Raw genomic sequence first — 15,575 nt, 5'->3', positions numbered from 1 at the left:
CACCTGGTGGAGAGATTGTAAGACAGAAATAGTTGCTTTATGTGTGCTGTACGTTACGACAAGACACGTCACGATATAACGGAGGGTCAGTTCTCAACTTTTCTCCAATACTATAGATCCATTACCATGTTGATCAACGCTTGAATAAAAACCTAGTTCCCACCCCCAATTTTGACGTCAACAGTCGCTACAGTCCCATTAGTTTTCTCTGTAGCCTCGTTTGAATGTTGCGGTTGCGCATATTTGTACGGAATGGGGTGAGTTTACGTTACTCGGTCTGAGCAGGATGAAGATAGTAGATGACGATGTGGATTGGAAACAGCTGGCCGGCGAGGAGAAGGGAACGAAGAGGAGGAAGAGGAGGAGGCGCCAGTGGTAAATAATGCTACATAACTAGCTAACTTCACTGTCACTTTGTTTTCAGTTGGGGTGACCTTTACTAAAAACATAATTTTAGAGTGGCTAGCTAGTGCTCTGATCCACTCACCTGTGTCTCTCGCTCTGTATTGTGTGTCAGGTTGCTGAGGTGATAGACGAACGTCCAGATGAGATCAAACGCCTGGAAGCCTTCAGGACCAGCAACAAATGGAGAGTGATGGGAGGTGAGCCAGACAGCAGCGGAGGTGCGCTCAGGTGTTGTCCGCTGCATGGTGTGTGTGTGCTAATATTTCTATATATTCTCTCTGTTCAGCTGATGAAGAGGTCCCAGAGGAGGAGGAACAGAGAGTTCGGCCAGAGCCCCTGTCACTCAGAAAGCAGCGTCATGATTCGCCAGAGCCCCTGCCACTCAGAAAGCAGCGTCATGATTCGCCAGAGCCCCTGTCACTCAGAATGCAGCGTCATGATTCGCCAGAGCCCCTGTCACTCAGAAAGCAGCGTCATGATTCGCCGGACGTCTCTTCCGCATAGGAGGGTTGGACATGAATCCCCCGATGCGTCTCTTCGTAGACTGAAGCCTAGCGTTCCTCCATCATCATCATCCCAACCCCCCCACAGGACACACAGCAGAGGTGAGACCAGACCCCTAACCTCTGACCCTGAAATCCGTGTTCTTGGACAAGTTCAGAGGTGTATTCACTTGGAATCAAACTGAGAAAGACCAACCTCAATTTGTCCAATAGAAACAAAAAAAAAATCTCTGTTTGGAGTAAACAGTTTCTGTTGCAAAACGTTTTGCTACAGTTTGCGACAAATGAATACAATCCATGTTAACATCCATTCAAAGACAAATCTCTCTATATAACCCTGGGGTGTATTCATTTAGTACCAGTTTTGCAACGGCAACTATTTACTCCAAATGGAAGTTGTTTTCTGATTTAAAAAGTCCATATTGGACCAATTCTGGTGGGTCCCTCCCTGTTTCATTCTGTTTGGTTCCGTTGGTTCCTAATTACCTCCCCTACTCTACAGCGTGGGTTGTAGTTCACCACGTTCTTGGTGTGGTTAAGTTCTGAAGTCTTTTTAAAATTTTTAACATTTCTTCAGATTCATCTCCGTCCAGGAAAAAAGCAAAGTCTTCGTCGTCTGCTCGTGTTGGCCAGCGCTCTTCAGGGTCTGAACAATCCCCACCCAGGAGGCGGGCTCAGAACGGGCCCAGCTCAGACTCAGACCAGTCACCTCCTAGGAAAAGGACACAGATGGGAGGGGCCTCTGATTCTGACCAATCACCGCCCAGGAGAAGGCGAAAGGGTGGGCAGAACTGTGATTCTGACCAATCGCCCCCTAGGAGGCGAACCCATGGTGGGAGGGGCTCAGACTCTGACCTCTCCCCCCCTCGTAGGCCTGACCAATCACAGGTGAGCATGTGGCGCTGAAGGGAAGAGGCACAGAAATTCAAGTATTGGGCAATGTTCAGTTGACATATGTTTTGGAATGTTGCAGATAGAAATGTCATGAATAGAGCCAACATGAATGCCTTATTCTACATGTCAGAGAGGCATGTTTGTTCCACATTAGCATATTTCTATTTGAACGTTCCGAAACAATGCATCCTGCTGAACATGCCCCTGTAGCTAGGTAGAGAAGTTTTGTGGAAGCTTTGCCCATTCTACCGTCTGTGTGTGTGTTAGTCTCGGAGCATGCTGTCAGGAGCCGCAGCAGGACTGGTATCAGTGGAGGTTCTAAGAAGAGAACAGGAGGAGAACCGACGCAGAGACAAGATCAACCAGCCGCTAGAAGGTACTACTCACACACCACACACACACACCCTCCCCTGTATGTTACCAGACACACACCCTCCTGCTGTATGTTACCAGACACACACCCTCCCCTGTATGTTACTATAGTACACCAGACACACACCCTCCTGCTGTATGTTACCAGACACACACCCTCCCCCTGTATGTTACCAGACACACACCCTCCCCCTGTATGTTACCAGACACACACCCTCCCCTGTATGTTACTATAGTACACCAGACACACACCCTCCTGCTGTATGTTACTATAGTACACCAGACACACACCCTCCCCTGTATGTTACCAGACACACCCTCCCCCTGTATGTTACCAGACACACACCCTCCCCTGTATGTAACCAGACACACACCTCCCCTGTATGTTACCAGACACACACCCTCCTGCTGTATGTTACTATAGTACACCAGGCACACACCCTCCCCTGTATGTTACCAGACACACACCCTCCCCTGTATGTTACCAGACACACACCCTCCTGCTGTATGTTACCAGACACACACCCTCCCCTGTATGTAACCAGACACACACCCTCCCCTGTATGTTACTATAGTACACCAGACACACACCCTCCTGCTGTATGTTACTATAGTACACCAGACACACACCCTCCCCTGTATGTAACCAGACACACACCCTCCCCTGTATGTTACTATAGTACACCAGACACACACCCTCCCCTGTATGTTACCAGACACACACCCTCCTGCTGTATGTTACTATAGTACACCAGACACACACCCTCCCCTGTATGTTACCAGACACACACCCTCCTGCTGTATGTTACTATAGTACACCAGACACACACCCTCCCCTGTATGTTACTATAGTACACCAGACACACACCCTCCCCTGTATGTTACTATAGTACACCAGACACACACCCTCCCCTGTATGTAACCAGACACACACCCTCCTGCTGTATGTTACTATAGTACACCAGACACACACCCTCCCCTGTATGTTACCAGACACACACCCTCCCCCTGTATGTTACCAGACACACACCCTCCTGCTGTATGTTACCAGACACACACCCTCCCCCTGTATGTTACCAGACACACACCCTCCCCTGTATGTAACCAGACACACACCCTCCCCTGTATGTAACCAGACACACACCCTCCCCTGTATGTTACTATAGTACACCAGACACACACCCTCCCCTGTATGTTACCAGACACACACCCTCCCCCTGTATGTTACCAGACACACACCCTCCCCTGTATGTTACCAGACACACACCCTCCCCTGTATGTTACCAGACACACACCCTCCTGCTGTATGTTACTATAGTACACCAGACACACACCCTCCCCTGTATGTTACCAGACACACACCCTCCTGCTGTATGTTACTATAGTACACCAGACACACACCTCCCCTGTATGTAACCAGACACACACCCTCCTGCTGTATGTTACCAGACACACCCCTCCCCTGTATGTTACCAGACACACACCCTCCCGCTGTATGTTACCAGACACACACCCTCCCCCTGTATGTTACCAGACACACACCCTCCCCCTGTATGTTACCAGACACACACCCTCCCCCTGTATGTTACCAGACACACACCCTCCCCTGTATGTTACCAGACACACACCCTCCCGCTGTATGTTACTATAGTACACCAGACACACACCCTCCCCTGTATGTTACCAGACACACACCCTCCCCTGTATGTTACCAGACACACACCCTCCCCTGTATGTTACCAGACACACACCCTCCTGCTGTATGTTACTATAGTACACCAGACACACACCCTCCCCTGTATGTTACTATAGTACACCAGACACACACCCTCCCCTGTATGTTACTATAGTACACCAGACACACACCCTCCCCTGTATGTTACTATAGTACACCAGACACACACCCTCCTGCTGTATGTTACTATAGTACACCAGACACACACCCTCCTGCTGTATGTTACCAGACACACACCCTCCCCCTGTATGTTACTATAGTACACCAGACACACACCCTCCCCCTGTATGTTACCAGACACACACCCTCCCCTGTATGTAACCAGACACACACCCTCCCCTGTATGTTACTATAGTACACCAGACACACACCCTCCCCTGTATGTTACCAGACACACACCCTCCCCCTGTATGTTACCAGACACACACCCTCCCCTGTATGTTACCAGACACACACCCTCCCCTGTATGTAACCAGACACACACCCACCTGCTGTATGTTACTATAGTACACCAGACACACACCCTCCCCTGTATGTTACCAGACACACACCCTCCCCCTGTATGTTACCAGACACACACCCTCCCCTGTATGTAACCAGACACACACCCTCCTGCTGTATGTTACTATAGTACACCAGACACACACCCTCCCCTGTATGTTACCAGACACACACCCTCCCCTGTATGTTACCAGACACACACCCTCCCCCTGTATGTTACCAGACACACACCCTCCCCTGTATGTTACCAGACACACACCCTCCCCTGTATGTTACCAGACACACACCCTCCCCTGTATGTTACCAGACACACACCCTCCCCTGTATGTTACCAGACACACACCCTCCCCCTGTATGTTACCAGACACACACCCTCCTGCTGTATGTTACCAGACACACACCTCCCCTGTATGTTACCAGACACACACCCTCCTGCTGTATGTTACTATAGTACACCAGACACACACCCTCCCCTGTATGTTACCAGACACACACCCTCCCCCTGTATGTTACCAGACACACACCCTCCCCTGTATGTTACCAGACACACACCCTCCCCTGTATGTTACCAGACACACACCCTCCCCCTGTATGTTACCAGACACACACCCTCCTGCTGTATGTTACCAGACACACACCCTCCCCTGTATGTTACCAGACACACACCCTCCTGCTGTATGTTACTATAGTACACCAGACACACACCCTCCCCCTGTATGTTACCAGACACACACCCTCCCCTGTATGTTACTATAGTACACCAGACACACACCCTCCCCCTATATGTTACCAGACACACACCCTCCTGCTGTATGTTACTATAGTACACCAGACACACACCCTCCCCCTGTATGTTACTATAGTACACCAGACACATACCCTCCCCTGTATGTTACTATAGTACACCAGACACATACCCTCCCCCTATATGTTACCAGACACACACCCTCCTGCTGTATGTTACTATAGTACACCAGACACACACCCTCCCCTGTATGTTACTATAGTACACCAGACACATACCCTCCCCTGTATGTTACTATAGTACACCAGACACACACCCTCCCCTGTATGTTACCAGACACACACCCTCCCCTGTATGTTACCAGACACACACCCTCCCCCTGTATGTTACCAGACACACACCCTCCCCCTGTATGTTACCAGACACACACCCTCCCCTGTATGTTACCAGACACACACCCTCCCCTGTATGTTACCAGACACACACCCTCCCCTGTATGTTACCAGACACACACCCTCCCCTGTATGTTACCAGACACACACCCTCCCCCTGTATGTTACCAGACACACACCCTCCTGCTGTATGTTACTATAGTACACCAGACACACACCCTCCCCTGTATGTTACCAGACACACACCCTCCCCTGTATGTTACCAGACACACACCCCCCCCTGTATGTTACCAGACACACACCCTCCCCTGTATGTTACCAGACACACACCCTCCCCCTGTATGTTACCAGACACACACCCTCCCCCTGTATGTAGTTAGCTAGCGCTAGTCTGCTGTACTCACTAGGTGTAATACTATGTTGTGTGTTATACTAATCCATCTGTTATGTCTCTCTCCTGCAGATGCGTCTCGAAATGCAGAGACTGTGTTCAGAGATAAGAGTGGGAAGCGGAGAGACATCGAGACAGAGAGAGAGGAGCAGAGGAGGAAGGCCGGAGAGAAAGCAGAGAAAGACCTGAAATATGCTCAGTGGGGGAAAGGGTGAGAGAGACTGTGTGTGTAGTATGAATGTATATTTATCTTTACTATTTTCTACATTGTAGAATAATAGTTAAGACCTCAAAACTATGAATTGATACATATGGAATCATGTAGGAACCAAAAAAGTGTTAAACAAATCTAAATATATTTGAGATTCTTCAAAGAAGCCACCCTTTGCCTTGATGACAGCTTTGCACACACTTGCAATCTCACACCATGGATTAAACAAGTGACATCAATAAGGGATCATAGCTTTCAGCTGGTCAGTCTGTCATTTACGTCTGTGTGTGTCTGTGTGTGTCTGTGTGTGTCTGTGTGTGTCTGTGTGTGTCTGTGTGTGTCTGTGTGTCTCTGTGTGTGTCTCTGTGTGTGTCTCTGTGTGTGTCTGTGTGTGTGTCTGTGTGTGTGTCTGTGTGTGTGTCTGTGTGTGTCTGTGTGTGTAGTGTGGCCCAGGGCCAGATGCAGCTGCAGAATGTTGAGGATGCGTTGAGGGAATCCCAGAAGCCTCTAGCACGTTCCTGTGATGACCAGGATCTGGACAGGATGTTGAGAGAGCAGGAGAGAGAGGGAGACCCCATGTTGGCCATGATGAGACGCAAAAGGACCGAGACAACAAACTACGAGGAGTCAAAGGTGTGTGGGTGGGGGGGGGTGTATTGTGGCTCTAGGGCCACATCGGGATTTCAATGTTCAGCAAAAGGCCGCACCTATTTATTTTGGGGGCTGCTTTTTTTTCTCTACAAGCAATTTGTAGGCCAGAAAAACAGCAGTTATTTGAAAATCTATATAGTTGGTAAATTGATGTTGTGTTCTTCGTTTCTGTCTGGTGTCAGAGGTCCAGAGTGGTCTGGAGTGGTTTCAACCCCTGGTGTGTGAAGGGTTAAGATGAAACAAATGCTAAGATTCTACTTGTGATGTACCACAGGTTCCAACCCTCCTCGGCCAATCACAATGAATCTCTCTGACACTTCCTGTTGTTGTTTACAGAGAAGCCTCGCTACAAAGGCCCGGCTCCGCCCCAAACCGCTTCAACATTCCACCAGGTTACCGTTGGGACGGAGGGACAGGTACACCTCTCACCCCCTGTGTGTGTGTTGGGAGGGGGGGTCTGTGTGTGTGTGTTGGGGGTCTGTGTGTTGGGGGTATGTGTGTGTGTGTGTATAGGGCCACGCTCATTTGTCATTCATATATAATTAGAATTAACATAATATATAATTAACATTATAATTACTCTGAAAAAATGTTTTGCTCATGTTATTGTGTGTGTGTGTGTGTGTGTGTGTGTGTGTGTGTCAGGTCGAATGGTTTTGAACAGAAGCGGTACACCAGGATGGCTGATAAGAAGGCTGTGCAGGAGATGGCCTACAAGTGGAGCGTGGAAGATATGTAGAGGAGAGATGGAGACCGAGGCGCTGGCTGTTATCTACACCATGAGACTGCTTCAACAAACCCAGCAGGCTCTACATTATACACTGTACTGTGTAAAGGAAGTCAACAATGTGGATTTTCCTGCTTTATTAAATACTGTTTTGTAACTCTGTGGTTCCTGATTTATATTCTGTTGTATGTTAATAGCAGATTCTGTGAGATGACAACCAGCATCGCCGCAGATATCAAGATGAGCCCTTACCCAGTCACACACAGTCTCAAGATGAGCCCTTACCCAGTCACACACAGTCTCAAGATGAGTCCTTACCCAGTCACACACAGTCTCAAGATGAGCCCTTACCCAGTCACACACAGTCTCAAGATGAGCCCTTACCCAGTCACACACAGTCTCAAGATGAGCCCTTACCCAGTCACACACAGTCTCAAGATGAGCCCTTACCCAGTCACACAGTCTCAAGATGAGCCCTTACCCAGTCACACACAGTCTCAAGATGAGCCCTTACCCAGTCACACAGTCTCAAGATGAGCCCTTACCCAGTCACACAGTCTCAAGATGAGCCCTTACCCAGTCACACAGTCTCAAGATGAGCCCTTACCCAGTCACACAGTCTCAAGATGAGCCCTTACCCAGTCACACAGTCTCAAGATGAGCCCTTACCCAGTCACACACAGTCTCAAGATGAGCCCTTACCCAGTCACACACAGTCTCAAGATGAGCCCTTACCCAGTCACACAGTCTCAAGATGAGCCCTTACCCAGTCACACAGTCTCAAGATGAGCCCTTACCCAGTCACACAGGCTCAAGATGAGCCCTTACCCAGTCACACACAGTCTCAAGATGAGCCCTTACCCAGTCACACACAGTCTCAAGATGAGCCCTTACCCAGTCACACACAGTCTCAAGATGAGCCCTTACCCAGTCACACACAGTCTCAAGATGAGCCCTTACCCAGTCACACAGTCTCAAGATGAGCCTTTACCCAGTCACACACAGTCTCAAGATGAGCCCTTACCCAGTCACACAGTCTCAAGATGAGCCCTTACCCAGTCACACACAGTCTCAAGATGAGCCTTTACCCAGTCACACACAGTCTCAAGATGAGCCCTTACCCAGTCACACAGTCTCAAGATGAGCCTTTACCCAGTCACACACAGTCTCAAGATGAGCCCTTACCCAGTCACACACAGTCTCAAGATGAGCCCTTACCCAGTCACACAGAGCACTGCGTATCTGCACCGGCCTGCTTTTTTGCTGCTACAACTTGGTAGATACAAGCCCAAAAAAGAGGAGAAATTGTTTATTTAGGGCCAAAAGTGTGATTAATCGTGATTAACTGATGCCATTAACTCAATTAAAATATTTTCAATGTTTGACAGCCCTAATAACTGCTCAATATTAGATCAGTCAGAATTTAGCCATGATACATCACAGTATTGATTCTCAGTCTCACCAGGGGTTCTGTTTGGTTCTGTATGTGTCAGCTGTCACCAGAGGGTTCTGTTTGTGTCAGCTGTCACCAGAGGGTTCTGTTTGTGTCAGCTGTCACCAGAGGGTTCTGTGTGTGTGTCAGTCTCACCAGAGGGTTCTGTTTGGTTCTGTGTGTGTCAGTTGTCACCAGAGGGTTCTGTTTGTGTCAGTTATCACCAGAGGGTTCTGTTTGTGTCAGTTATCACCAGAGGGTTCTGTTTGTGTCAGCTGTCACCAGAGGGTTCTGTTTGTGTGTCAGCTGTCACCAGAGGGTTCTGTTTGTGTCAGTTATCACCAGGGGTTCTGTTTGTGTCAGCTGTCACCAGAGGGTTCTGTTTGTGTCAGTTATCACCAGAGGGTTCTGTTTGTGTCAGTTATCACCAGAGGGTTCTGTTTGTGTCAGTTGTCACCAGAGGGTTCTGTTTGTGTCAGTTATCACCAGAGGGTTCTGTTTGTGTCAGTTATCACCAGAGGGTTCTGTTTGTGTCAGTTATCACCAGAGGGTTCTGTTTGTGTCAGTTATCACCAGAGGGTTCTGTTTGTGTCAGTTATCACCAGAGGGTTCTGTTTGTGTCAGTTGTCACCAGAGGGTTCTGTTTGTGTCAGTTATCACCAGAGGGTTCTGTTTGTGTGTCAGTTGTCACCAGAGGGTTCTGTTTGTGTCAGTTGTCACCAGAGGGTTCTGTTTGTGTGTCAGTTGTCATCAGAGGGTTCTGTTTGTGTCAGTTGTCACCAGAGGGTTCTGTTTGTGTCAGTTGTCACCAGAGGGTTCTGTTTGTGTCAGTTGTCACCAGAGGGTTCTGTTTGTGTCAGTTGTCACCAGAGGGTTCTGTTTGTGTCAGTTATCACCAGAGGGTTCTGTTTGTGTGTCAGTTGTCACCAGAGGGTTCTGTTTGTGTCAGTTGTCACCAGAGGGTTCTGTTTGTGTCAGTCTCACCAGAGGGTTCTGTTTGTGTCAGTTGTCACCAGAGGGTTCTGTTTGTGTCAGTCTCACCCGGGGTTCTTTTTTGTGTCAGTCTCACCAGAGGGTTCTGTTTGTGTCAGTCTCACCAGAGGGTTCTGTTTGTGTCAGTCTCACCAGGGGTTCTGTTTGTGTCAGCTGTCACCAGAGGGTTCTGTTTGTGTCAGTCTCACCAGAGGGTTCTGTTTGTGTCAGTTGTCACCAGAGGGTTCTGTTTGTGTCAGTTATCACCAGAGGTTTCTGTTTGTGTCAGCTGTCACCAGAGGGTTCTGTGTGTGTCAGTCTCACCAGAGGGTTCTGTTGGGTTCTGTTTGTGTGTCAGTTGTCACCAGAGGGTTCTGTTTGTGTCAGTCTCACCAGAGGGTTCTGTTTGTGTCAGTTGTCACCAGAGGGTTCTGTTTGTGTCAGTTATCACCAGAGGGTTCTGTTTGTGTCAGCTGTCACCAGAGGGTTCTGTGTGTGTCAGTCTCACCAGAGGGTTCTGTTTGTGTCAGTTGTCACCAGAGGGTTCTGTTTGTGTCAGTCTCACCAGGGGGTTCTGTTTGTGTCAGTCTCACCAGAGGGTTCTGTTTGTGTCAGTCTCACCAGAGGGTTCTGTTTGTGTCAGTTGTCACCAGAGGGTTCTGTTTGTGTCAGTCTCACCAGGGGTTCTGTTTGTGTCAGCTGTCACCAGAGGGTTCTGTTTGTGTCAGCTGTCACCAGAGGGTTCTGTTTGTGTCAGTCTCACCAGAGGGTTCTGTTTGTGTCAGTTGTCACCAGAGGGTTCTGTTTGTGTCAGTTATCACCAGATTGTTCTGTTTGTGTCAGCTGTCACCAGAGGGTTCTGTGTGTGTCAGTCTCACCAGAGGGTTCTGTTTGTGTCAGTTGTCACCAGAGGGTTCTGTTTGTGTCAGTTGTCACCAGAGGGTTCTGTTTGTGTCAGTTGTCACCAGAGGGTTCTGTTTGTGTCAGTTGTCACCAGAGGGTTCTGTTTGTGTGTCAGTTGTCACCAGAGGGTTCTGTTTGTGTCAGTTGTCACCAGAGGGTTCTGTTTGTGTCAGTTATCACCAGAGGGTTCTGTTTGTGTCAGCTGTCACCAGAGGGTTCTGTTTGTGTCAGTCTCACCAGAGGGTTCTGTTTGTGTCAGTTGTCACCAGAGGGTTCTGTTTGTGTCAGTTGTCACCAGAGCGTTCTGTTTGTGTGTCAGTTGTCACCAGAGGGTTCTGTTTGTGTCAGTTGTCACCAGAGGGTTCTGTTTGTGTCAGTTATCACCAGAGGGTTCTGTTTGTGTCAGCTGTCACCAGAGGGTTCTGTTTGTGTGTCAGTCTCACCAGAGGGTTCTGTTTGTGTCAGTTGTCACCAGAGGGTTCTGTTTGTGTCAGTCTCACCAGAGGGTTCTGTTTGTGTCAGTCTCACCAGAGGGTTCTGTTTGTGTCAGTCATCACCAGAGGGTTCTGTTTGTGTCAGTTGTCACCAGAGGGTTCTGTTTGTGTCAGTCTCACCAGGGGTTCTGTTTGTGTCAGCTGTCACCAGAGGGTTCTGTTTGTGTCAGTCTCACCAGAGGGTTCTGTTTGTGTCAGTTATCACCAGAGGGTTCTGTTTGTGTCAGTTGTCACCAGAGGGTTCTGTTTGTGTCAGTTGTCACCAGAGGGTTCTGTTTGTGTCAGTTTCACCAGAGGGTTCTGTTTGTGTCAGTTGTCACCAGAGGGTTCTGTTTGTGTCAGTCTCACCAGAGGGTTCTGTTTGTGTCAGTTGTCACCAGAGGGTTCTGTTTGTGTCAGTTGTCACCAGAGGGTTCTGTTTGTGTCAGTTGTCATCAGAGGGTTCTGTTTGTGTGTCAGCTGGTCACCAGAGGGTTCTGTTTGTGTGTCAGTTGTCACCAGAGGGTTCTGTTTGTGTCAGTTGTCACCAGAGGGTTCTGTTTGTGTCAGTTATCACCAGGGGTTCTGTTTGTGTCAGTTGTCACCAGGGGTTCTGTTTGTGTCAGTTGTCACCAGAGGGTTCTGTTTGTGTCAGTTGTCACCAGAGGGTTCTGTTTGTGTCAGTCTCACCAGAGGGTTCTGTTTGTGTCAGTTGTCACCAGAGGGTTCTGTTTGTGTCAGTTGTCACCAGAGGGTTCTGTTTGTGTCAGTTGTCATCAGAGGGTTCTGTTTGTGTGTCAGCTGTCACCAGAGGGTTCTGTTTGTGTGTCAGTTGTCACCAGAGGGTTCTGTTTGTGTCAGTTGTCACCAGAGGGTTCTGTTTGTGTCAGTCTCACCAGAGGGTTCTGTTTGTGTCAGTTGTCACCAGAGGGTTCTGTTTGTGTCAGTCTCACCAGAGGGTTCTGTTTGTGTCAGTTGTCACCAGAGGGTTCTGTTTGTGTCAGTTGTCACCAGAGGGTTCTGTTTGTGTCAGTTGTCACCAGAGGGTTCTGTTTGTGTCAGTTGTCACCGGAGGGTTCTGTTTGTGTCAGTCTCACCAGAGGGTTCTGTTTGTGTCAGTTGTCACCAGAGGGTTCTGTTTGTGTCAGTCTCACCAGAGGGTTCTGTTTGTGTCAGTCTCACCAGAGGGTTCTGTTTGTGTCAGTTGTCACCAGAGGGTTCTGTTTGTGTCAGTTGTCACCAGAGGGTTCTGTTTGTGTCAGTTGTCACCAGAGGGTTCTGTTTGTGTCAGTTGTCACCAGAGGGTTCTGTTTGTGTCAGTTGTCATCAGAGGGTTCTGTTTGTGTGTCAGCTGTCACCAGAGGGTTCTGTTTGTGTGTCAGTTGTCACCAGAGGGTTCTGTTTGTGTCAGTTGTCACCAGAGGGTTCTGTTTGTGTCAGTTGTCACCAGAGGGTTCTGTTTGTGTCAGTTATCACCAGAGGGTTCTGTTTGTGTCAGTTGTCACCAGAGGGTTCTGTTTGTGTCAGTTGTCACCAGAGGGTTCTGTTTGTGTCAGTCTCACCAGAGGGTTCTGTTTGTGTCAGTTGTCACCAGAGGGTTCTGTTTGTGTCAGTTGTCACCAGAGGGTTCTGTTTGTGTCAGTTATCACCAGAGGGTTCTGTTTGTGTCAGTTGTCACCAGAGGGTTCTGTTTGTGTCAGTTGTCACCAGAGGGTTCTGTTTGTGTCAGTCTCACCAGAGGGTTCTGTTTGTGTCAGTCTCACCAGAGGGTTCTGTTTGTGTCAGTTGTCACCAGAGGGTTCTGTTTGTGTCAGTCTCACCAGAGGGTTCTGTTTGTGTCAGTTGTCACCAGAGGGTTCTGTTTGTGTCAGTTGTCACCAGAGGGTTCTGTTTGTGTCAGTTGTCACCAGAGGGTTCTGTTTGTGTGTCAGTGTCACCAGAGGGTTCTGTTTGTGTGTCAGTTGTCACCAGAGGGTTCTGTTTGTGTCAGTTGTCACCAGAGGTTCTGTTTGTGTCAGTTGTCACCAGAGGGTTCTGTTTGTGTCAGTTGTCACCAGAGGGTTCTGTTTGTGTCAGTTGTCACCAGAGGGTTCTGTTTGTGTCAGTTGTCACCAGAGGGTTCTGTTTGTGTCAGCTGTCACCAGAGGGTTCTGTTTGTGTGTCAGTTGTCACCAGAGGGTTCTGTTTGTGTCAGTTGTCACCAGAGGGTTCTGTTTGTGTCAGTCTCACCAGAGGGTTCTGTTTGTGTCAGTTGTCACCAGAGGGTTCTGTTTGTGTCAGTTGTCACCAGAGGGTTCTGTTTGTGTCAGTTGTCACCAGAGGGTTCTGTTTGTGTCAGTCTCACCAGAGGGTTCTGTTTGTGTCAGTGTCACCAGAGGGTTCTGTTTGTGTCAGTCTCACCAGAGGGTTCTGTTTGTGTGTCAGTTGTCACCAGAGGGTTCTGTTTGTGTCAGTTGTCACCAGAGGGTTCTGTTTGTGTCAGTTGTCACCAGAGGGTTCTGTTTGTGTCAGTTGTCACCAGAGGGTTCTGTTTGTGTCAGTTGTCACCAGAGGGTTCTGTTTGTGTGTCAGCTGTCACCAGAGGGTTCTGTTTGTGTGTCAGTTGTCACCAGAGGGTTCTGTTTGTGTCAGTTGTCACCAGAGGGTTCTGTTTGTGTCAGTCTCACCAGAGGGTTCTGTTTGTGTCAGTTGTCACCAGAGGGTTCTGTTTGTGTCAGTTGTCACCAGAGGGTTCTGTTTGTGTCAGTTGTCACCAGAGGGTTCTGTTTGTGTCAGTCTCACCAGAGGGTTCTGTTTGTGTCAGTTGTCACCAGAGGGTTCTGTTTGTGTCAGTCTCACCAGAGGGTTCTGTTTGTGTCAGTTGTCACCAGAGGGTTCTGTTTGTGTGTCAGTTGTCACCAGAGGGTTCTGTTTGTGTCAGCTGTCACCAGAGGGTTCTGTTTGTGTGTCAGTTGTCACCAGAGGGTTCTGTTTGTGTCAGTTATCACCAGAGGGTTCTGTTTGTGTCAGCTGTCACCAGAGGGTTCTGTTTGTGTCAGTTATCACCAGAGGGTTCTGTTTGTGTGTCAGTTGTCACCAGAGGGTTCTGTTTGTGTCAGCTGTCACCAGAGGGTTCTGTTTGTGTCAGTTCACCAGAGGGTTCTGTTTGTGTCAGTTATCACCAGAGGGTTCTGTTTGTGTCAGTTGTCACCAGAGGGTTCTGTTTGTGTCAGCTGTCACCAGAGGGTTCTGTTTGTGTCAGTTGTCACCAGAGGGTTCTGTTTGTGTCAGCTGTCACCAGAGGGTTCTGTTTGTGTCAGTTGTCACCAGAGGGTTCTGTTTGTGTCAGTTGTCACCAGAGGGTTCTGTTTGTGTGTCAGTCTCACCAGAGGGTTCTGTTTGTGTGTCAGTTGTCACCAGAGGGTTCTGTTTGTGTGTCAGTCTGTCACCAGAGGGTTCTGTTTGTGTCAGTTGTCACCAGAGGGTTCTGTTTGTGTGTCAGTCTCACCAGAGGGTTCTGTTTGTGTCAGTTGTCACCAGAGGGTTCTGTTTGTGTCAGCTGTCAGAGGGTTCTGTTTGTGTCAGTTGTCACCAGAGGGTTCTGTTTGTGTCAGTTGTCACCAGAGGGTTCTGTTTGTGTCAGTTGTCACCAGAGGGTTCTGTTTGTGTCAGTCTCACCAGAGGGTTCTGTTTGTGTCAGTTGTCACCAGAGGGTTCTGTTTGTGTCAGTTGTCACCAGAGGGTTCTGTTTGTGTCAGTCTCACCAGAGGGTTCTGTTTGTGTCAGTTGTCACCAGAGGGTTCTGTTTGTGTCAGTTGTCACCAGAGGGTTCTGTTTGTGTCAGTTGTCACCAGAGGGTTCTGTTTGTGTCAGTCTCACCAGAGGGTTCTGTTTGTGTCAGTCTCACCAGAGGGTTCTGTTTGTGTCAGTTGTCACCAGAGGGTTCTGTTTGTGTCAGTTGTCACCAGAGGTTCTGTTTGTGTCAGTTGTCACCAGAGGTTCTGTTTGTGTCAGTTGTCACCAGAGGGTTCTGTTTGTGTCAGTTGTCACCAGAGGGTTCTGTTTGTGTCAGTTGTCACCAGAGGGTTCTGTTTGTGTCAGTTGTCACCAGAGGGTTCTGTTTGTGTCAGTCTCACCAGAGGGTTCTGTTTGTGTCAGTTGTCACCAGAGGGTTCTGTTTGTGTCAGTTGTCACCAGAGGGTTCTGTTTGTGTCAGTCTCACCAGAGGGTTCTGTTTGTGTCAGTTGTCACCAGAGGGTTCTGTTTGTGTCAGTTGTCACCAGAGGGTT

General features: G+C 48.8%; 1 pseudogene; it reads left to right on the top strand.

The window, feature by feature from the left end:
- The first annotated feature begins 286 nt into the window (after positions 1–286).
- On the top strand, positions 287–7,684 carry LOC121843605 (annotated as a pseudogene).
- The last annotated feature ends 7,891 nt before the right edge of the window (positions 7,685–15,575 follow it).

Source organism: Oncorhynchus tshawytscha, unplaced genomic scaffold (assembly GCF_018296145.1).
Source record: "Oncorhynchus tshawytscha isolate Ot180627B unplaced genomic scaffold, Otsh_v2.0 Un_contig_11001_pilon_pilon, whole genome shotgun sequence".
Lineage (NCBI taxonomy): Eukaryota > Metazoa > Chordata > Actinopteri > Salmoniformes > Salmonidae > Oncorhynchus > Oncorhynchus tshawytscha.
This window is presented reverse-complemented; position numbering and strand designations above follow the sequence as displayed.